Source organism: Chanodichthys erythropterus, chromosome 10 (genome assembly GCF_024489055.1).
Source record: "Chanodichthys erythropterus isolate Z2021 chromosome 10, ASM2448905v1, whole genome shotgun sequence".
Classification (NCBI taxonomy): domain Eukaryota; kingdom Metazoa; phylum Chordata; class Actinopteri; order Cypriniformes; family Xenocyprididae; genus Chanodichthys; species Chanodichthys erythropterus.
In genome coordinates this window covers 58,450,695-58,476,168 of record NC_090230.1, presented here as the reverse complement: position 1 = coordinate 58,476,168, position 25,474 = coordinate 58,450,695, and positions in this window count along the sequence as shown.

Sequence of the window (25,474 nt, the reverse complement as noted above, 5' to 3'; positions counted from 1 at the left end):
TCTGCACATTCTGTGCAGGAGAGAGCTGGTTAGTCGTGACCATGTGACTTGGCATCTATGAAAATAGCATCTAAAATGTTCCTTATTTTTGTTTGAAAAGTGTGAAGTATGTCGTTTCTTAAAAATAAAGCATATTTTCAAAAGGCCCCTTCCCAAACTCTCGCTATACGTTGGGCTATAGTTATAAAAAAATCTTACATACTTCACCTTTAACTGTTTCTGTACAGAGCCTTTGCTTCGTGCGTGTTTATCAGTGTTTCAATATTATTCACTCACCTTCGGATAATGTGGAGTTATGGAATGTAATTTTGGCCTGTGTGATTTCTCTTCTACTGCGAAAAGGAAGACATCCGTTCACCATCTTATACAACAAGACTCCTAGGGCCCAGACATTTGTTGGGACGGCGTGGAAGCGAGGTTCGGTCAGGACTTCAGGTGGGCAGTAAAGCGGTGCTCCTGTAAGCAAGACATTTGCACATTTTAAAGCAACAAATAATTAGTAAGTCACTACATTCAGGTTTCCACACTCCCAAAAATGCTCACCGATGTATATTTTGCTCTCGTAGCCATCACTACTAAATAGCTGACCGCAGCCAAAGTCTATCAGCTTGAGACGAAACGTGTCTTTGTTCCACAGGAAATTCTGAGCATGGATGTCATGGTGAAAAACACCACGCTCGATGCAGTGTAGTAGCGCCATCATAGCCTGTAGCACGATGATCTGTGCGGCTGGTTCACACAGTCGAGGGTTACGGGTGATGAAGTCATGCAGGCTCTCGCAGGGTTCCGGGTACTCCATAACGAGAGTGAACGTTTGAGGATGTTCAAACCACTCGTATAGATGTATGACGTAGGGGCATATGGGTTCTCGCCTCATCAGCAGCAGCAGCGCCACTTCGGTAACGAGAGGTTTGGGGTGCCCAGGCTAGAGAAAAGCAGTAGACAGAAGGTTAGCTGGGTAAAAATCGGAAGAAAACATGTCATTTTTAAATGTACTTTTCTTTGATCTTTTTAGATACGTTCAAAAGAGGCTTTTCAGCTCAAAGTTATTTGGTGCCTCTAGGCTTATTTGTCAATCACATTCACACCTGATGCTTCCTACGGGTGTATCAACTACAGTAATCTGCACTTAAACAACTAAATACATATTCAGGCTTTGGCCAACTTACAATATGAAGATAACGATCGTTGTCAATCTTGAGCATCTGCTTGATGGCAACCTGCAAAAAACAAACAAACAGCAACAACAAAAAATCAAAACAGTAACAGTATTCAAGCACTTGATCTTGCACTAAGTATTAAACCATCGGTGTAAATTGTTTTAAATATGTTTTGATGCATGCAAGAGCAAAATTACGATTTACCTTTTTGCCATCAAATTTGCGCGTTCTCCCTCGTACACCCTGCCAAATGCTCCGGATCCAAGCATCTCTCCCACGTTATACAGAGACTCAAAGGACTCTGAAAAACAATATAAGGTATCAGGCTCTGGTGACGGTGGCTCGGGATCAGACTCTGGCTCCAGATCTGGAGCAGGTGACGGTGGCTCGGGATCAGGCTCTGGCTCCAGATCTGGAGCAGGTGACGGTGGCTCGGGATCAGGCTCTGGCTCCAGATCTGGAGCAGGTGACGGTGGCTCGGGATCAGGCTCTGGCTCCAGATCTGGAGCAGGTGACGGTGGCTCGGGATCAGGCTCTGGCTCCAGATCTGGTGGAGGGACAAAAGGCTCCACAACATCCACATCACTACAGGGGCAACAGCACCGGAAAGGACGCTTTCATCGCCTTCCACAGCCTGTTGAGGAAAGAACGAATTCTTTTCCTCTTCCTGCGTTCTGTAGGTTTTTCTGAAAGGAAGAAAAACAACTGTTTTATTTAAAAAATATCAGTGCTGGTTGTGTCGAAAAAATCATATTAAAATGGGGAAAATAAAACTGACAAAATAACGTTGGAGAAATAACCACTGCCGACTTACCATTAATTGGCTTGACGCCGGAGTGATCTGGAGCAGGTGACGGTGGCTCGGGATCAGACTCTGGCTCCAGATCTGGAGCAGGTGACGGTGGCTCGGGATCAGACTCTGGCTCCGGATCTGGTGGAGGTGACGGTGGCTCGGGATCAGACTCTGACTCCAGATCTGGTGGAGGTGACGGTGGCTCGGGATCAGACTCTGGCTCCAGATCTTCCACGGCCTTCCACGGCCTGTTGAGGAAAGAACGAATTTGTTTCCTCTTCCTGCGTTCTGTAGGTTTTTCTGAAATGAAGAAAACAATTGAAAACACAACTATTAGAAACATCTCTGACATCAAATTAAGCAACGATAGAATGACGTCTGAGAAGAAGATTTCTGTGTGCGTGTTTCAGGTGTGTGTCAGACAGTGCAATTACCATTGACCTGTCCACTTTACACCGCCCGGCCTTATTTCAATCTCACCTGTTGAGCTCTCGCTCACAGGAGAAGCCTCCGTGGCACCCTGGGCAGTTAGGCCACGTAACGTCTTCTTTGGCTCGACAGGAACTTGACCTGGCAGCGGAGGGCACAGCCATCCATCGAAGCTGTCGGCGGACCTGACAGCCTGACCTGCGGACATAGAAACAGCCGACTCAGAAGACAGAGGTGTTAAATATCCAGGAAGCTCCTGGCTCTGTGCCTGGGTCGGGTCTGGCAGCGGCTCCTGATCATCAGAACTGGGTCTCCAAACATCACATAGTTAGTTATGTTGTATCAATAATCAATGTCAGTGGGTCAATTACAAATTGTTACTTTAGTTACTCAGGATTGAAGCGTTTATTTCATATGCAAGGAATCAAATTCATCTGGTCACTTGGGGGATCAAATGGGTTACCTGGCACAATTTTTTTCACATTAATGTAGGCAATCATTGTACATCATACCATACCATAAACAAGTGAAAAACTAAAGCACTCGCCTCCTCTTTCACCCATCACGTGAGCCATCGACATCTTCCTGCAATCTGTAATAAAAACTATACAAAATACAATACAAAATGCAATACAGTAAAATACAAATCTCCTCAGAAATACTCCTCCACAGAAAATAAAAAAATAAAACAAAACAAAAATTAATAAAAAAAAAAAAATGAAATAAAAACAAGCTCCTTCTAAACTAAGAGAAGAACAATAAACTAAAAGTATCCTCAAAAATAATAGGAACTCTTTCAAAAATATAACTTTATATAAAAAGGATATATCCTGCGATGTCTTCTAGAATAAAAGTCTCTTCTCAGAAATCCTCCAACAGCTTCAAAGTCACAAGATTCGCACAGAAAATACTCTGCAAAAGTCTGTAAATTCGCCTCGTCTCTCAACCAACAGACAGTGATCGGTTCGAGTGTATATATTCAGTCAGAATTCATAACCATAACACGCGTCGCTATAGCAACTCATCGCATGCAAGCGCGTGCACATGAGAAGAGCGCGTGAGCGCACGTCGAATCGGAACACATTTATTGACAGTTTCAAACTTAATTTGGACGTTTTCTTTAATAAATATAATTTTTATTCTTTCTGAACAGTTATTGTTGTTGTTATTATTATTATTATTAAAATCCTGGGAAATATTCGTGTCCAGAATCTGCATTAGCCTATTCATAATTGAGCGAAAGCGTCCACTTCGCAATTAAGGCACTTACAGTCTAATGGATCGTGTAGCCATTGCTTCTGTCCAAAATGCGTGTAAAAAGGCACAAGGGAGGATACATCGGACATCTTATAAACTCTAGAGATTGATTAAATTGGCTCTTTTCCGCATATATAACCATCAAGCCAATCAGCTTTCAGTATCACTAATGCGTCATCAAAATAAAGCCCATTTATGGTTTTACTAATGAAGGAGTGGAGGATGACGTTCATCATGTATTTTACAATCATATCCATATCTTTTACGGAAGACGAAACCTGCAAAAACAATAAATATATAAATACCATAATAAATAAATCCACAAAATTGTACATAAATAAATAAATAAATGTGTAAATAATTCCACACATTCCTGCATAAATAAATACACGATGAATTAAATGTGCGAGGAAGATAAATAATTTAATAAATAAAACGAATGTTGGGGAAGTAACAAAAAATGTTCAAGGAAACAATCGCTAAACTGAAAGTTAACTTTTTTTTTCTTTTAACCGTTTATTCATTTTTTTTTTTTATGTATTTACTAGGTGAATTAAAAGGGTGATTGGGACAGTTTTTGAATTTGTCTTAAATGAAAAACATCAGCTCAACACATGATACATTTCTGTAATACTGAAGATGTTAACTATCCATTTGAGGAGGAAACGATGGTATATTATAATGAAAGGATGTGCGACATACACTTTTCTGCAAACTGAGCAAAACCATTTGTTTGGTAACGTTTGGGTGATTGGGACAGCACGTCTTTCCATTGATTTAGGGTAGTTTAAGCATATTTACTGTATTGCACAGTTCATACTTTGATATCATTTTATATGCAATATTTCCTTTTCTGTTCATCATCATTAAGAGTCCATGTTTATGTTTGTTCAACTTTATTTATTTGAAATCCATCAAAAGAAGGTTTGAAGTCCAAAAGTCAAACCTTTCATTACTGCAACAGTAAAATTATTACTGCAATCAGTAAAAAATAAAAATAAATAAAAAATAAAAATAAAAAGAGTTTAACTATAATGTTTCTATTTTCAGAATATAGAGCATATAGAGCATAAACAATGGTTCTCTATTGCAAGGCTAATAAGTTTCTTAATTAGCAAAGCATTTAAGCACTGTCCCAATCACCCAAAATTATACATTTTGTGTTTGGGTGGATGGGACAAAATAAAAACAACCTAATTCTGAAAATAGAAACATGATATTAACAATTGTTTTTACTGATTTTGTAGCAGTAGTGCATCATATTCATGTTTCTATCAAACGTTTGTAGTAGCTATGACAATTTTAAGACCTTATTATTATTAAAACTACCAAAAGCGTATGTCATTTTCCTCAGTTCATGCATTTCACGGTCAACTTCCTGTTTGATGCATATCCCGCCCACTTACATGATGTTAGACCAATGAGGGCATCCCATTTTAATTATGCGGTCTCACAGCTAGGCCTCAGCAAAAAAAGGCTTTTTTTTCACTCATCAGGTGAGAAAATAAATTCCCATCTGACCTTGTGTCCCAATCACCCTTCATTCACCCTACATTTGATGTGGTTTCTACCTCTGTAATATTTCAGTCCTGAATTGGCACATGACAGCGCAGAGTTAAACTGTTAATAACTTAAATATTGTTTGAGAAAGACAGGAGACAACTGAATTGCAATTAAATTGAGTGTTTTTGTGGAATGAAAATTAATAATAGGCCTATACATATTTGGATCAGATGGACAATGTAATGTTTCCTACTGAGAGCCCGAAAAACGAAAGGATGTTTGAATTTAGTATTTTTCATGTCATGACATTGTTCTGAGCGTGATAAACAAATGGGGATTTTTTTTTTTTAAATATATTTTATTCATATGTTATGCTACAGTAAGTCCTCTGTAGTGGACACCAGGACTCGGTTGTTTAAAAACAATAAAAAGACATGAAATGACATGTATAGGCAAAAACAATATACATGCCATTTACAAATCAATTTTTAGGGTTCAGGATTTTTTTTTAACCAAACTTTTATAAAGATGATTGTTACGTCCAAGGACGTATGTTTTTGTTTTGTTTGTTTTTTTCCCCTTTCTCCCTGTTTTCCCTCTCTCTCTCTACTTCCATAAGCAGGAAGTAAACGGCTGCCACCTGACTCCAGTGATTGGTGATCTGATGTGATTGGAGGAGGAGAGGAAGCTGTGGGGATTTAAGCAGCACCATTGCACAAAGAGAGCAGTGTGTGTGTGGAGGCTGCATTGCGAGGTTTCTTTTCCCGACTCAGGGTTTATGTTTGTTATTTTGGCCTTGCCCCCTCTTGAAGCCTTAATCCTCCCACATCTGTACAATAAATTAACATGTTTATTTTGATATTGAGTTGCCTTTGGTCTTTGTTAAAGCCCTGGTGTTGGGAATTGCACCTTGCTGCCTCCACACATCACACCATATTTATTCCGTTACCTGTTCCTTAAACCCTAGACTAGATGGGGACGTAACAATGATTCTCAACTAATCAAAGATATAACGGAATTGATTGATATGCCGTTTTACTTGATGCAATGTGTGGGTAAAATGGCCTTAAATGTGATACATTGTATCTATATACTGTATCAAATTTGCATATGAATGTGTTCTTGGGGCAACATGTAATGAAAAAGAAGTGTAATAATGGGAGCAATAATTGGCAACATTTTCATAATAATGTCTGATATTTCATGAGAATATTGATATTTAATTTCCCTATTCACTTGTTGTGTCTCCCAAAATGCCTGATGTTGGGTAAACACGATTGTACAAAATCAACGCCCTGTTTTGTTACAGAAAGTCATATTTCTATTAGAAACTCCATAACATTTTACGGAGATGTTGATTTATGACAATTTGAGGTTTAGTTATTATGATTACAACATTTTGATCATATTTAAGAGTGCTAAATTTGATCACTAAATTACTGTCAGAGTTCTTGTTGTCATGGTGAAACCTCCAAACATTTGATATCATGTAGAGTTTTATTTACATTTTTATTTAGTTTTATTTTGGGAAGCACAAAAAAGGTCTTTGCCTTTTCACTTCAAAGGTTCCTCCTAGGCCGAGACTGTTTAAAAAAAACATTTCTTTAATTCAAAAATGATATATACATATGTACAGATTGGTCATATACGAGGCGCTATATAAATAAAGATGAGGTGTCTTGACTTTTTAAAAAACAAAGCAAAAATTCATTTGAAAACAAAGCAAATGTGGCTGTGATGACTTGATGATTTGGTTCCAGTCTCGCAGTCTCTCGTGTTCTCGCTCAGACGTGGACGGGCTCCGAGTTCCCTGTCGGGTTGGGGTTGGACTTCAGGCCTCGGGTCAAGTCTTCCACCAAGGACAGCAAGTATGTCATTTCCTGTCCAATATACAAAGATCATATGAACAAGTCAACTCATGAACAATTTTATATTTTCTGTTTGCATCACTGATTCTGTTATTTTCCTGTTTATTAGCACAAAGCCGCTTTGAAACAATCTGTATTGTATAAAGCGCTATATAAATGAGCTTGACTTGACTGTAACAAGAACATTACAACGAACACCTCACTGCAAATGATCCAGAATTGAAGACACATGATAATAATCCTACTCTGTCTGTTACACTTCCTCACACCTGAAATCACAGATGGATTGAATCTCTTGAACTTCCCCAATCTAGATCACTTGTAATCCATTCATGCTGAAACATCTGCTCTAACGTCGGCCGTTTAGTGGGATCCCGGGCTAGGCACTGGCTAATCAGATCTGCACATTCTGTGCAGGAGAGAGCTGGTTAGTCGTGACCATGTGACTTGGCATCTATGAAAATAGCATCTAAAATGTTCCTTATTTTTACTTGAAAAGTGAAGTATGTCGTTTCTTAAAAATAAAGCATATTTTCAAAAGGCCCCTTCCCAAACTCTCGCTATACGTTGGGCTATAGTTATAAAAAAATCTTACATACTTCACCTTTAACTGTTTCTGTACAGAGCCTTTGCTTCGTGCGTGTTTATCAGTGTTCTCAATATTATTCACTCACCTTCGGATAATGTGGAGTTATGGAATGTAATTTTGGCCTGTGTGATTTCTCTTCTACTGCGAAAAGGAAGACATCCGTTCACCATCTTATACAACAAGACTCCTAGGGCCCAGACATTTGTTGGGACGGCGTGGAAGCGAGGTTCGGTCAGGACTTCAGGTGGGCAGTAAAGCGGTGCTCCTGTAAGCAAGACATTTGCACATTTTAAAGCAACAAATAATTAGTAAGTCACTACATTCAGGTTTCCACACTCCCAAAATACTCACCGATGTATATTTTGCTCTCGTAGCCATCACTACTAAATAGCTGACCGCAGCCAAAGTCTATCAGCTTGAGACGAAACGTGTCTTTGTTCCACAGGAAATTCTGAGCATGGATGTCATGGTGAAAAACACCACGCTCGATGCAGTGTAGTAGCGCCATCATAGCCTGTAGCACGATGATCTGTGCGGCTGGTTCACACAGTCGAGGGTTACGGGTGATGAAGTCATGCAGGCTCTCGCAGGGTTCCGGGTACTCCATAACGAGAGTGAACGTTTGAGGATGTTCAAACCACTCGTATAGATGTATGACGTAGGGGCATATGGGTTCTCGCCTCATCAGCAGCAGCAGCGCCACTTCGGTAACGAGAGGTTTGGGGTGCCCAGGCTAGAGAAAAGCAGTAGACAGAAGGTTAGCTGGGTAAAAATCGGAAGAAAACATGTCATTTTTAAATGTACTTTTCTTTGATCTTTTTAGATACGTTCAAAAGAGGCTTTTCAGCTCAAAGTTATTTGGTGCCTCTAGGCTTATTTGTCAATCACATTCACACCTGATGCTTCCTACGGGTGTATCAACTACAGTAATCTGCACTTAAACAACTAAATACATATTCAGGCTTTGGCCAACTTACAATATGAAGATAACGATCGTTGTCAATCTTGAGCATCTGCTTGATGGCAACCTGCAAAAAACAAACAAACAGCAACAACAAAAATCAAAACAGTAACAGTATTCAAGCACTTGATCTTGCACTAAGTATTAAACCATCGGTGTAAATTGTTTTAAATATGTTTTGATGCATGCAAGAGCAAAATTAAGATTTACCTTTTTGCCATCAAATTTGCGCGTTCCCTCGTACACCCTGCCAAATGCTCCGGATCCAAGCATCTCTCCCACGTTATACAGAGACTCAAAGGACTCTGAAAAACAATATAAGGTATCAGGCTCTGGTGACGGTGGCTCGGGATCAGACTCTGGCTCCAGATCTGGAGCAGGTGACGGTGGCTCGGGATCAGGCTCTGGCTCCAGATCTGGAGCAGGTGACGGTGGCTCGGGATCAGGCTCTGGCTCCAGATCTGGAGCAGGTGACGGTGGCTCGGGATCAGGCTCTGGCTCCAGATCTGGTGGAGGGACAAAAGGCTCCACAACATCCACATCACTACAGGGGCAACAGCACCGGAAAGGACTCTTCATCGCCTTCCACAGCCTGTTGAGGAAAGAACGAATTCTTTTCCTCTTCCTGCGTTCTGTAGGTTTTTCTGAAAGGAAGAAAAACAACTGTTTTATTTAAAAAATATCAGTGCTGGTTGTGTCGAAAAAATCATATTAAAATGGGGAAAATAAAACTGACAAAATAACGTTGGAGAAATAACCACTGCCGACTTACCATTAATTGGCTTGACGCCGGAGTGATCTGGAGCAGGTGACGGTGGCTCGGGATCAGACTCTGGCTCCAGATCTGGAGCAGGTGACGGTGGCTCGGGATCAGACTCTGGCTCCAGATCTTCCACGGCCTTCCACGGCCTGTTGAGGAAAGAACGAATTTGTTTCCTCTTCCTGCGTTCTGTAGGTTTTTCTGAAATGAAGAAAACAATTGAAAACACAACTATTAGAAACATCTCTGACATCAAATTAAGCAACGATAGAATGACGTCTGAGAAGAGGATTTCTGTGTGCGTGTTTCAGGTGTGTGTCAGACAGTGCAATTACCATTGACCTGTCCACTTTACACCGCCCGGCCTTATTTCAATCTCACCTGTTGAGCTCTCGCTCACAGGAGAAGCCTCCGTGGCACCCTGGGCAGTTAGGCCACGTAACGTCTTCTTTGGCTCGACAGGAACTTGACCTGGCAGCGGAGGGCACAGCCATCCATCGAAGCTGTCGGCGGACCTGACAGCCTGACCTGCGGACATAGAAACAGCCGACTCAGAAGACAGAGGTGTTAAATATCCAGGAAGCTCCTGGCTCTGTGCCTGGGTCGGGTCTGGCAGCGGCTCCTGATCATCAGAACTGGGTCTCCAAACATCACATAGTTAGTTATGTTGTATCAATAATCAATGTCAGTGGGTCAATTACAAATTGTTACTTTAGTTACTCAGATTGAAGCGTTTATTTCATATGCAAGGAATCAAATTCATCTGGTCACTTGGGGGATCAAATGGGTTACCTGGCACAATTTTTTTCACATTAATGTAGGCAATCATTGTACATCATACCATACCATAAACAAGTGAAAAACTAAAGCACTCGCCTCCTCTTTCACCCATCACGTGAGCCATCGACATCTTCCTGCAATCTGTAATAAAAACTATACAAAATACAATACAAAATGCAATACAGTAAAATACAAATCTCCTCAGAAATACTCCTCCACAGAAAATAAAAAAATAAAACAAAACAAAAATTAATAAAAAAAAAAAAATGAAATAAAAACAAGCTCCTTCTAAACTAAGAGAAGAACAATAAACTAAAAGTATCCTCAAAAATAATAGGAACTCTTTCAAAAATATAACTTTATATAAAAAGGATATATCCTGCGATGTCTTCTAGAATAAACGTCTCTTCTCAGAAATCCTCCAACAGCTTCAAAGTCACAAGATTCGCACAGAAAATACTCTGCAAAAGTCTGTAAATTCGCCTCGTCTCTCAACCAACAGACAGTGATCGGTTCGAGTGTATATATTCAGTCAGAATTCATAACCATAACACGCGTCGCTATAGCAACTCATCGCATGCAAGCGCGTGTACATGAGAAGAGCGCGTGAGCGCACGTCGAATCGGAACACATTTATTGACAGTTTCAAACTTAATTTGGACGTTTTCTTTAATAAATATAATTTTTATTCTTTCTGAACAGTTATTGTTGTTGTTATTATTATTCTTATTAAAATCCTGGGAAATATTCGTGTCCAGAATCTGCATTAGCCTATTCATAATTGAGCGAAAGCGTCCACTTCGCAATTAAGGCACTTACAGTCTAATGGATCGTGTAGCCATTGCTTCTGTCCAAAATGCGTGTAAAAAGGCACAAGGGAGGATACATCGGACATCTTATAAACTCTAGAGATTGATTAAATTGGCTCTTTTCCGCATATATAACCATCAAGCCAATCAGCTTTCAGTATCACTAATGCGTCATCAAAATAAAGCCCATTTATGGTTTTACCGGGTGTGTCTCATACGTTCTGAAAAGTGAAGCCACGGGCTCTTTGATCGCCCCCTGGAGGCTGGATGCAGTACAGGTCATAAACACCGCCCTCTCAATGCAGTCGAATGAGACTTCAGTGAAAACTTAAAAATAAATTCTGCTTCAAATAAAACTTTATGAAAAATGGTTTTGGTCATTTAAGGTAGTTGTTATCACACTGATATATATTCAATTGTTCGTTTTTGTGATGATTTAGATTTTAGCTAGCAATTTGATGCTATAAAAACGGGGCGTGTCGTCATGATTCGAACTTGATTGACAGCTCAGCTTGTCTGAGGACTGTCGGAGCTTCGAGGGGAGATTGAAGATGTATTAACTAACTGTTAATTTTCGATTTCTTTGTTATTTAACACCAACAAAATGAGTTGTTCAGCAGTAAACTGTACTAACCGACCTACAGGATCTGACGGATCACTGAACCTTTTTCTGTAACATTAAATATGGGTGTTATAAGCTAATTAATAAATGTTATTAGTTAAGATAACACACCTAATGTTAACAATGTCGGGAAAAAGCAGGTGATCGTTATCTGGCAGTTACTTATTATTTTTATGGGTATAAAATAATAATTAGCAGGACAAAACTAATGATAGCTTACTCTAATTACAGCAATCGATCTCCTGTAACATTAGTTGAACTTGATTTAAAATGGCAGGACCGTTTCTGACGATTTAGAGTTGTTTCTAGTGGCATATTATATTGATTTTATCTACTGAATTTGCTGTTTTAAAAGTATTATTGCTCTAGAAATAGAATAGCCTATTATTTTATAGGTAGAATTTTAAATTGTATATAATTTTTATAGTCTATTTAAAATACATGAATGATGACGCAGTCGTCTGGGCGGAAGTTTGATATCGCGACTCCGCCTCCGGCTCCACTGACGGTTCCTTCTGCGCATGCCCAGGCTCCAAACTTACGTATTGCGTAACATGTCAGCGCCCATTCGGTCGGCCATTTTGGCTTCAGTTCATTACAATGGAAGGAAGCGACGTCGCGTCGTCCATCTTTTTTTACAGTCTATGGGTTTTACTAATGAAGGAGTGGAGGATGACGTTCATCATGTATTTTACAATCATATCCATATCTTTTACGGAAGACGAAACCTGCAAAAACAATAAATATATAAATACCATAATAAATAAATCCACAAAATTGTACATAAATAAATAAATAAATGTGTAAATAATTCCACACATTCCTGCATAAATAAATACACGATGAATTAAATGTGCGAGGAAGATAAATAATTTAATAAATAAAACGAATGTTGGGGAAGTAACAAAAAATGTTCAAGGAAACAATCGCTAAACTGAAAGTTAACTTTTTTTTTTTCTTTTAACCGTTTATTCATTTTTTTTTTTTTTTATGTATTTACTAGGGTGAATTAAAAGGGTGATTGGGACAGTTTTTGAATTTGTCTTAAATGAAAAACATCAGCTCAACACATGATACATTTCTGTAATACTGAAGATGTTAACTATCCATTTGAGGAGGAAACGATGGTATATTATAATGAAAGGATGTGCGACATACACTTTTCTGCAAACTGAGCAAAACCATTTGTTTGGTAACGTTTGGGTGATTGGGACAGCACGTCTTTCCATTGATTTAGGGTAGTTTAAGCATATTTACTGTATTGCACAGTTCATACTTTGATATCATTTTATATGCAATATTTCCTTTTCTGTTCATCATCATTAAGAGTCCATGTTTATGTTTGTTCAACTTTATTTATTTGAAATCCATCAAAAGAAGGTTTGAAGTCCAAAAGTCAAACCTTTCATTACTGCAACAGTAAAATTATTACTGCAATCAGTAAAAAATAAAAATAAATAAAAAATAAAAATAAAAAGAGTTTAACTATAATGTTTCTATTTTCAGAATATAGAGCATATAGAGCATAAACAATGGTTCTCTATTGCAAGGCTAATAAGTTTCTTGATTAGCAAAGCATTTAAGCACTGTCCCAATCACCCAAAATTATACATTTTGTGTTTGGGTGGATGGGACAAAATAAAAACAACCTAATTCTGAAAATAGAAACATGATATTAACAATTGTTTTTACTGATTTTGTAGCAGTAGTGCATCATATTCATGTTTCTATCAAACGTTTGTAGTAGCTATGACAATTTTAAGACCTTATTATTATTAAAACTACCAAAAGCGTATGTCATTTTCCTCAGTTCATGCATTTCACGGTCAACTTCCTGTTTGATGCATATCCCGCCCACTTACATGATGTTAGACCAATGAGGGCATCCCATTTTAATTATGCGGTCTCACAGCTAGGCCTCATCAAAAAAAGGCTTTTTGTCACTCATCAGGTGAGAAAATAAATTCCCATCTGACCTTGTGTCCCAATCACCCTTCATTCACCCTACATTTGATGTGGTTTCTACCTCTGTAATATTTCAGTCCTGAATTGGCACATGACAGCGCAGAGTTAAACTGTTAATAACTTAAATATTGTTTGAGAAAGACAGGAGACAACTGAATTGCAATTAAATTGAGTGTTTTTGTGGAATGAAAATTAATAATAGGCCTATACATATTTGGATCAGATGGACAATGTAATGTTTCCTACTGAGAGCCCGAAAAAACGAAAGGTTGTTTGAATTTAGTATTTTTCATGTCATGACATTGTTCAGAGCGTGATAAACAAATGGGGATTTTTTTTTTTTAAATATATTTTATTCATATGTTATGCTACAGTAAGTCCTCTGTAGTGGACACCAGGACTCGGTTGTTTAAAAACAATAAAAAGACATGAAATGACATGTATAGGCAAAAACAATATACATGCCATTTACAAATCAATTTTTAGGGTTCAGGATTTTTTTTTTTTTAACCAAACTTTTATAAAGATGATTGTTACGTCCAAGGACGTATGTTTTTGTTTTGTTTGTTTTTTTCCCCTTTCTCCCTGTTTTCCCTCTCTCTCTACTTCCATAAGCAGGAAGTAAACGGCTGCCACCTGACTCCAGTGATTGGTGATCTGATGTGATTGGAGGAGGAGAGGAAGCTGTGGGGATTTAAGCAGCACCATTGCACAAAGAGAGCAGTGTGTGTGTGGAGGCTGCATTGCGAGGTTTCTTTTCCCGACTCAGGGTTTATGTTTGTTATTTTGGCCTTGCCCCCTCTTGAAGCCTTAATCCTCCCACATCTGTACAATAAATTAACATGTTTATTTTGATATTGAGTTGCCTTTGGTCTTTGTTAAAGCCCTGGTGTTGGGAATTGCACCTTGCTGCCTCCACACATCACACCATATTTATTCCGTTACCTGTTCCTTAAACCCTAGACTAGATGGGGACGTAACAATGATTCTCAACTAATCAAAGATATAACGGAATTGATTGATATGCCGTTTTACTTGATGCAATGTGTGGGTAAAATGGCCTTAAATGTGATACATTGTATCTATATACTGTATCAAATTTGCATATGAATGTGTTCTTGGGGCAACATGTAATGAAAAAAGAAGTGTAATAATGGGAGCAATAATTGGCAACATTTTCATAATAATGTCTGATATTTCATGAGAATATTGATATTTAATTTCCCTATTCACTTGTTGTGTCTCCCAAAATGCCTGATGTTGGGTAAACACGATTGTACAAAATCAACGCCCTGTTTTGTTACAGAAAGTCATATTTCTATTAGAAACTCCATAACATTTTACGGAGATGTTGATTTATGACAATTTGAGGTTTAGTTATTATGATTACAACATTTTGATCATATTTAAGAGTGCTAAATTTGATCACTAAATTACTGTCAGAGTTCTTGTTGTCATGGTGAAACCTCCAAACATTTGATATCATGTAGAGTTTTATTTACATTTTTATTTAGTTTTATTTTGGGAAGCACAAAAAAGGTCTTTGCCTTTTCACTTCAAAGGTTCCTCCTAGGCCGAGACTGTTTAAAAAAAACATTTCTTTAATTCAAAAATGATATATACATATGTACAGATTGGTCATATACGAGGCGCTATATAAATAAAGATGAGGTGTCTTGACTTTTTAAAAAACAAAGCAAAAATTCATTTGAAAACAAAGCAAATGTGGCTGTGATGACTTGATGATTTGGTTCCAGTCTCGCAGTCTCTCGTGTTCTCGCTCAGACGTGGACGGGCTCCGAGTTCCCTGTCGGGTTGGGGTTGGACTTCAGGCCTCGGGTCAAGTCTTCCACCAAGGACAGCAAGTATGTCATTTCCTGTCCAATATACAAAGATCATATGAACAAGTCAACTCATGAACAATTTTAGATTTTCTGTTTGCATCACTGATTCTGTTATTTTCCTGTTTATTAGCACAAAGCCGCTTTGAAACAATCTGTATTGTATAAAGCGCTATATAAATGAGCTTGACTTGACTGTAACAAGAACATTACAACGAACACCTCACTGCAAATGATCCAGAATTGAAGACACATGATAATAATCCTACTCTGTCTGTTACACTTCCTCACACCTGAAATCACAGATGGATTGAATCTCTTGAACTTCCCCAATCTAGATCACTTGTAATCCATTCATGCTGAAACATCTGCTCTAACGTCGGCCGTTTAGTGGGATCCCGGGCTAGGCACTGGCTAATCAGATCTGCACATTCTGTGCAGGAGAGAGCTGGTTAGTCGTGACCATGTGACTTGGCATCTATGAAAATAGCATCTAAAATGTTCCTTATTTTTACTTGAAAAGTGAAGTATGTCGTTTCTTAAAAATAAAGCATATTTTCAAAAGGCCCCTTCCCAAACTCTCGCTATACGTTGGGCTATAGTTATAAAAAAATCTTACATACTTCACCTTTAACTGTTTCTGTACAGAGCCTTTGCTTCGTGCGTGTTTATCAGTGTTCTCAATATTATTCACTCACCTTCGGATAATGTGGAGTTATGGAATGTAATTTTGGCCTGTGTGATTTCTCTTCTACTGCGAAAAGGAAGACATCCGTTCACCATCTTATACAACAAGACTCCTAGGGCCCAGACATTTGTTGGGACGGCGTGGAAGCGAGGTTCGGTCAGGACTTCAGGTGGGCAGTAAAGCGGTGCTCCTGTAAGCAAGACATTTGCACATTTTAAAGCAACAAATAATTAGTAAGTCACTACATTCAGGTTTCCACACTCCCAAAATACTCACCGATGTATATTTTGCTCTCGTAGCCATCACTACTAAATAGCTGACCGCAGCCAAAGTCTATCAGCTTGAGACGAAACGTGTCTTTGTTCCACAGGAAATTCTGAGCATGGATGTCATGGTGAAAAACACCACGCTCGATGCAGTGTAGTAGCGCCATCATAGCCTGTAGCACGATGATCTGTGCGGCTGGTTCACACAGTCGAGGGTTACGGGTGATGAAGTCATGCAGGCTCTCGCAGGGTTCCGGGTACTCCATAACGAGAGTGAACGTTTGAGGATGTTCAAACCACTCGTATAGATGTATGACGTAGGGGCATATGGGTTCTCGCCTCATCAGCAGCAGCAGCGCCACTTCGGTAACGAGAGGTTTGGGGTGCCCAGGCTAGAGAAAAGCAGTAGACAGAAGGTTAGCTGGGTAAAAATCGGAAGAAAACATGTCATTTTTAAATGTACTTTTCTTTGATCTTTTTAGATACGTTCAAAAGAGGCTTTTCAGCTCAAAGTTATTTGGTGCCTCTAGGCTTATTTGTCAATCACATTCACACCTGATGCTTCCTACGGGTGTATCAACTACAGTAATCTGCACTTAAACAACTAAATACATATTCAGGCTTTGGCCAACTTACAATATGAAGATAACGATCGTTGTCAATCTTGAGCATCTGCTTGATGGCAACCTGCAAAAAACAAACAAACAACAACAACAAAAATCAAAACAGTAACAGTATTCAAGCACTTGATCTTGCACTAAGTATTAAACCATCGGTGTAAATTGTTTTAAATATGTTTTGATGCATGCAAGAGCAAAATTACGATTTACCTTTTTGCCATCAAATTTGCGCGTTCCCTCGTACACCCTGCCAAATGCTCCGGATCCAAGCATCTCTCCCACGTTATACAGAGACTCAAAGGACTCTGAAAAACAATATAAGGTATCAGGCTCTGGTGACGGTGGCTCGGGATCAGACTCTGGCTCCAGATCTGGAGCAGGTGACGGTGGCTCGGGATCAGGCTCTGGCTCCAGATCTGGAGCAGGTGATGGTGGCTCGGGATCAGGCTCTGGCTCCAGATCTGGAGCAGGTGACGGTGGCTCGGGATCAGGCTCTGGCTCCAGATCTGGAGCAGGTGACGGTGGCTCGGGATCAGGCTCTGGCTCCAGATCTGGTGGAGGGACAAAAGGCTCCACAACATCCACATCACTACAGGGGCAACAGCACCGGAAAGGACGCTTCATCGCCTTCCACAGCCTGTTGAGGAAAGAACGAATTCTTTTCCTCTTCCTGCGTTCTGTAGGTTTTTCTGAAAGGAAGAAAAACAACTGTTTTATTTAAAAAATATCAGTGCTGGTTGTGTCGAAAAAATCATATTAAAATGGGGAAAATAAAACTGACAAAATAACGTTGGAGAAATAACCACTGCCGACTTACCATTAATTGGCTTGACGCCGGAGTGATCTGGAGCAGGTGACGGTGGCTCGGGATCAGACTCTGGCTCCAGATCTTCCACGGCCTTCCACGGCCTGTTGAGGAAAGAACGAATTTGTTTCCTCTTCCTGCGTTCTGTAGGTTTTTCTGAAATGAAGAAAACAATTGAAAACACAACTATTAGAAACATCTCTGACATCAAATTAAGCAACGATAGAATGACGTCTGAGAAGAGGATTTCTGTGTGCGTGTTTCAGGTGTGTGTCAGACAGTGCAATTACCATTGACCTGTCCACTTTACACCGCCCGGCCTTATTTCAATCTCACCTGTTGAGCTCTCGCTCACAGGAGAAGCCTCCGTGGCACCCTGGGCAGTTAGGCCACGTAACGTCTTCTTTGGCTCGACAGGAACTTGACCTGGCAGCGAAGGGCACAGCCATCCATCGAAGCTGTCGGCGGACCTGACAGCCTGACCTGCGGACATAGAAACAGCCGACTCAGAAGACAGAGGTGTTAAATATCCAGGAAGCTCCTGGCTCTGTGCCTGGGTCGGGTCTGGCAGCGGCTCCTGATCATCAGAACTGGGTCTCCAAACATCACATAGTTAGTTATGTTGTATCAATAATCAATGTCAGTGGGTCAATTACAAATTGTTACTTTAGTTACTCAGATTGAAGCGTTTATTTCATATGCAAGGAATCAAATTCATCTGGTCACTTGGGGGATCAAATGGGTTACCTGGCACAATTTTTTTCACATTAATGTAGGCAATCATTGTACATCATACCATACCATAAACAAGTGAAAAACTAAAGCACTCGCCTCCTCTTTCACCCATCACGTGAGCCATCGACATCTTCCTGCAATCTGTAATAAAAACTATACAAAATACAATACAAAATGCAATACAGTAAAATACAAATCTCCTCAGAAATACTCCTCCACAGAAAAAAAATAAAATAAAACAAAACAAAAATTAATAAAAAAAAAAAAAAATGAAATAAAAACAAGCTCCTTCTAAACTAAGAGAAGAACAATAAACTAAAAGTATCCTCAAAAATAATAGGAACTCTTTCAAAAATATAACTTTATATAAAAAGGATATATCCTGCGATGTCTTCTAGAATAAAAGTCTCTTCTCAGAAATCCTCCAACAGCTTCAAAGTCACAAGATTCGCACAGAAAATACTCTGCAAAAGTCTGTAAATTCGCCTCGTCTCTCAACCAACAGACAGTGATCGGTTCGAGTGTATATATTCAGTCAGAATTCATAACCATAACACGCGTCGCTATAGCAACTCATCGCATGCAAGCGCGTGCACATGAGAAGAGCGCGTGAGCGCACGTCGAATCGGAACACATTTATTGACAGTTTCAAACTTAATTTGGACGTTTTCTTTAATAAATATAATTTTTATTCTTTCTGAACAGTTATTGTTGTTGTTATTATTATTATTATTAAAATCCTGGGAAATATTCGTGTCCAGAATCTGCATTAGCCTATTCATAATTGAGCGAAAGCGTCCACTTCGCAATTAAGGCACTTACAGTCTAATGGATCGTGTAGCCATTGCTTCTGTCCAAAATGCGTGTAAAAAGGCACAAGGGAGGATACATCGGACATCTTATAAACTCTAGAGATTGATTAAATTGGCTCTTTTCCGCATATATAACCATCAAGCCAATCAGCTTTCAGTATCACTAATGCGTCATCAAAATAAAGCCCATTTATGGTTTTACTAATGAAGGAGTGGAGGATGACGTTCATCATGTATTTTACAATCATATCCATATCTTTTACGGAAGACGAAACCTGCAAAAACAATAAATATATAAATACCATAATAAATAAATCCACAAAATTGTACATAAATAAATAAATAAATGTGTAAATAATTCCACACATTCCTGCATAAATAAATACACGATGAATTAAATGTGCGAGGAAGATAAATAATTTAATAAATAAAACGAATGTTGGGGAAGTAACAAAAAATGTTCAAGGAAACAATCGCTAAACTGAAAGTTAACTTTTTTTTTCTTTTAACCGTTTATTCATTTTTTTTTTTTTTTATGTATTTACTAGGGTGAATTAAAAGGGTGATTGGGACAGTTTTTGAATTTGTCTTAAATGAAAAACATCAGCTCAACACATGATACATTTCTGTAATACTGAAGATGTTAACTATCCATTTGAGGAGGAAACGATGGTATATTATAATGAAAGGATGTGCGACATACACTTTTCTGCAAACTGAGCAAAACCATTTGTTTGGTAACGTTTGGGTGATTGGGACAGCACGTCTTTCCATTGATTTAGGGTAGTTTAAGCATATTTACTGTATTGCACAGTTCATACTTTGATATCATTTTATATGCAATATTTCCTTTTCTGTTCATCATCATTAAGAGTCCATGTTTATGTTTGTTCAACTTTATTTATTTGAAATCCATCAAAAGAAGGTTTGAAGTCCAAAAGTCAAACCTTTCATTACTGCAACAGTAAAATTATTACTGCAATCAGTAAAAAATAAAAATAAATAAAAAATAAAAATAAAAAGAGTTTAACTATAATGTTTCTATTTTCAGAATATAGAGCATATAGAGCATAAACAATGGTTCTCTATTGCAAGGCTAATAAGTTTCTTAATTAGCAAAGCATTTAAGCACTGTCCCAATCACCCAAAATTATACATTTTGTGTTTGGGTGGATGGGACAAAATAAAAACAACCTAATTCTGAAAATAGAAACATGATATTAACAATTGTTTTTACTGATTTTGTAGCAGTAGTGCATCATATTCATGTTTCTATCAAACGTTTGTAGTAGCTATGACAATTTTAAGACCTTATTATTATTAAAACTACCAAAAGCGTATGTCATTTTCCTCAGTTCATGCATTTCACGGTCAACTTCCTGTTTGATGCATATCCCGCCCACTTACATGATGTTAGACCAATGAGGGCATCCCATTTTAATTATGCGGTCTCACAGCTAGGCCTCAGCAAAAAAGGCTTTTTTTTCACTCATCAGGTGAGAAAATAAATTCCCATCTGACCTTGTGTCCCAATCACCCTTCATTCACCCTACATTTGATGTGGTTTCTACCTCTGTAATATTTCAGTCCTGAATTGGCACATGACAGCGCAGAGTTAAACTGTTAATAACTTAAATATTGTTTGAGAAAGACAGGAGACAACTGAATTGCAATTAAATTGAGTGTTTTTGTGGAATGAAAATTAATAATAGGCCTATACATATTTGGATCAGATGGACAATGTAATGTTTCCTACTGAGAGCCCGAAAAAACGAAAGGTTGTTTGAATTTAGTATTTTTCATGTCATGACATTGTTCAGAGCGTGATAAACAAATGGGGATTTTTTTTTTTTAAATATATTTTATTCATATGTTATGCTACAGTAAGTCCTCTGTAGTGGACACCAGGACTCGGTTGTTTAAAAACAATAAAAAGACATGAAATGAAATGTATAGGCAATATACATATACATATACAATATACATATACATATACAATAACAATATACATGCCATTTACAAATCAATTTTTAGGGTTCAGGATTTTTTTTTTTAACCAAACTTTTATAAAGATGATTGTTACGTCCAAGGACGTATGTTTTTGTTTTGTTTGTTTTTTTTCCCCTTTCTCCCTGTTTTCCCTCTCTCTCTACTTCCATAAGCAGGAAGTAAACGGCTGCCACCTGACTCCAGTGATTGGTGATCTGATGTGATTGGAGGAGGAGAGGAAGCTGTGGGGATTTAAGCAGCACCATTGCACAAAGAGAGCAGTGTGTGTGTGGAGGCTGCATTGCGAGGTTTCTTTTCCCGACTCAGGGTTTATGTTTGTTATTTTGGCCTTGCCCCCTCTTGAAGCCTTAATCCTCCCACATCTGTACAATAAATTAACATGTTTATTTTGATATTGAGTTGCCTTTGGTCTTTGTTAAAGCCCTGGTGTTGGGAATTGCACCTTGCTGCCTCCACACATCACACCATATTTATTCCGTTACCTGTTCCTTAAACCCTAGACTAGATGGGGACGTAACAATGATTCTCAACTAATCAAAGATATAACGGAATTGATTGATATGCCGTTTTACTTGATGCAATGTGTGGGTAAAATGGCCTTAAATGTGATACATTGTATCTATATACTGTATCAAATTTGCATATGAATGTGTTCTTGGGGCAACATGTAATGAAAAAAGAAGTGTAATAATGGGAGCAATAATTGGCAACATTTTCATAATAATGTCTGATATTTCATGAGAATATTGATATTTAATTTCCCTATTCACTTGTTGTGTCTCCCAAAATGCCTGATGTTGGGTAAACACGATTGTACAAAATCAACGCCCTGTTTTGTTACAGAAAGTCATATTTCTATTAGAAACTCCATAACATTTTACGGAGATGTTGATTTATGACAATTTGAGGTTTAGTTATTATGATTACAACATTTTGATCGTATTTAAGAGTGCTAAATTTGATCACTAAATTACTGTCAGAGTTCTTGTTGTCATGGTGAAACCTCCAATCATTTGATATCATGTAGAGTTTTATTTACATTTTTATTTAGTTTTATTTTGGGAAGCACAAAAAAGGTCTTTGCCTTTTCACTTCAAAGGTTCCTCCTAGGCCGAGACTGTTTAAAAAAAACATTTCTTTAATTCAAAAATGATATATACATATGTACAGATTGGTCATATACGAGGCGCTATATAAATAAAGATGAGGTGTCTTGACTTTTTAAAAAACAAAGCAAAAATTCATTTGAAAACAAAGCAAATGTGGCTGTGATGACTTGATGATTTGGTTCCAGTCTCGCAGTCTCTCGTGTTCTCGCTCAGACGTGGACGGGCTCCGAGTTCCCTGTCGGGTTGGGGTTGGACTTCAGGCCTCGGGTCAAGTCTTCCACCAAGGACAGCAAGTATGTCATTTCCTGTCCAATATACAAAGATCATATGAACAAGTCAACTCATGAACAATTTTAGATTTTCTGTTTGCATCACTGATTCTGTTATTTTCCTGTTTATTAGCACAAAGCCGCTTTGAAACAATCTGTATTGTATAAAGCGCTATATAAATGAGCTTGACTTGACTGTAACAAGAACATTACAACGAACACCTCACTGCAAATGATCCAGAATTGAAGACACATGATAATAATCCTACTCTGTCTGTTACACTTCCTCACACCTGAAATCACAGATGGATTGAATCTCTTGAACTTCCCCAATCTAGATCACTTGTAATCCATTCATGCTGAAACATCTGCTCTAACGTCGGCCGTTTAGTGGGATCCCGGGCTAGGCACTGGCTAATCAGATCTGCACATTCTGTGCAGGAGAGAGCTGGTTAGTCGTGACCATGTGACTTGGCATCTATGAAAATAGCATCTAAAATGTTCCTTATTTTTACTTGAAAAGTGAAGTATGTCGTTTCTTAAAAATAAAGCATATTTTCAAAAGGCCCCTTCCCAAACTCTCGCTATACGTTGGGCTATAGTTATAAAAAAATCTTACATACTTCACCTTTAACTGTTTCTGTACAGAGCCTTTGCTTCGTGCGTGTTTATCAGTGTTCTCAATATTATTCACTCACCTTCGGATAATGTGGAGTTATGGAATGTAATTTTGGCCTGTGTGATTTCTCTTCTACTGCGAAAAGGAAGACATCCGTTCACCATCTTATACAACAAGACTCCTAGGGCCCAGACATTTGTTGGGACGGCGTGGAAGCGAGGTTCGGTCAGGACTTCAGGTGGGCAGTAAAGCGGTGCTCCTGTAAGCAAGACATTTGCACATTTTAAAGCAACAAATAATTAGTAAGTCACTACATTCAGGTTTCCACACTCCCAAAATACTCACCGATGTATATTTTGCTCTCGTAGCCATCACTACTAAATAGCTGACCGCAGCCAAAGTCTATCAGCTTGAGACGAAACGTGTCTTTGTTCCACAGGAAATTCTGAGCATGGATGTCATGGTGAAAAACACCACGCTCGATGCAGTGTAGTAGCGCCATCATAGCCTGTAGCACGATGATCTGTGCGGCTGGTTCACACAGTCGAGGGTTACGGGTGATGAAGTCATGCAGGCTCTCGCAGGGTTCCGGGTACTCCATAACGAGAGTGAACGTTTGAGGATGTTCAAACCACTCGTATAGATGTATGACGTAGGGGCATATGGGTTCTCGCCTCATCAGCAGCAGCAGCGCCACTTCGGTAACGAGAGGTTTGGGGTGCCCAGGCTAGAGAAAAGCAGTAGACAGAAGGTTAGCTGGGTAAAAATCGGAAGAAAACATGTCATTTTTAAATGTACTTTTCTTTGATCTTTTTAGATACGTTCAAAAGAGGCTTTTCAGCTCAAAGTTATTTGGTGCCTCTAGGCTTATTTGTCAATCACATTCACACCTGATGCTTCCTACGGGTGTATCAACTACAGTAATCTGCACTTAAACAACTAAATACATATTCAGGCTTTGGCCAACTTACAATATGAAGATAACGATCGTTGTCAATCTTGAGCATCTGCTTGATGGCAACCTGTAAAAAAACAAACAAACAGCAACAACAAAAATCAAAACAGTAACAGTATTCAAGCACTTGATCTTGCACTAAGTATTAAACCATCGGTGTAAATTGTTTTAAATATGTTTTGATGCATGCAAGAGCAAAATTAAGATTTACCTTTTTGCCATCAAATTTGCGCGTTCCCTCGTACACCCTGCCAAATGCTCCGGATCCAAGCATCTCTCCCACGTTATACAGAGACTCAAAGGACTCTGAAAAACAATATAAGGTATCAGGCTCTGGTGACGGTGGCTCGGGATCAGACTCTGGCTCCAGATCTGGAGCAGGTGACGGTGGCTCGGGATCAGGCTCTGGCTCCAGATCTGGAGCAGGTGACGGTGGCTCGGGATCAGGCTCTGGCTCCAGATCTGGAGCAGGTGACGGTGGCTCGGGATCAGGCTCTGGCTCCAGATCTGGTGGAGGGACAAAAGGCTCCACAACATCCACATCACTACAGGGGCAACAGCACCGGAAAGGACTCTTCATCGCCTTCCACAGCCTGTTGAGGAAAGAACGAATTCTTTTCCTCTTCCTGCGTTCTGTAGGTTTTTCTGAAAGGAAGAAAAACAACTGTTTTATTTAAAAAATATCAGTGCTGGTTGTGTCGAAAAAATCATATTAAAATGGGGAAAATAAAACTGACAAAATAACGTTGGAGAAATAACCACTGCCGACTTACCATTAATTGGCTTGACGCCGGAGTGATCTGGAGCAGGTGACGGTGGCTCGGGATCAGACTCTGGCTCCGGATCTGGTGGAGGTGACGGTGGCTCGGGATCAGACTCTGGCTCCGGATCTGGTGGAGGTGACGGTGGCTCGGGATCAGACTCTGACTCCGGATCTGGTGGAGGTGACGGTGGCTCGGGATCAGACTCTGGCTCCAGATCTTCCACGGCCTTCCACGGCCTGTTGAGGAAAGAACGAATTTGTTTCCTCTTCCTGCGTTCTGTAGGTTTTTCTGAAATGAAGAAAACAATTGAAAACACAACTATTAGAAACATCTCTGACATCAAATTAAGCAACGATAGAATGACGTCTGAGAAGAGGATTTCTGTGTGCGTGTTTCAGGTGTGTGTCAGACAGTGCAATTACCATTGATCTGTCCACTTTACACCGCCCGGCCTTATTTCAATCTCACCTGTTGAGCTCTCGCTC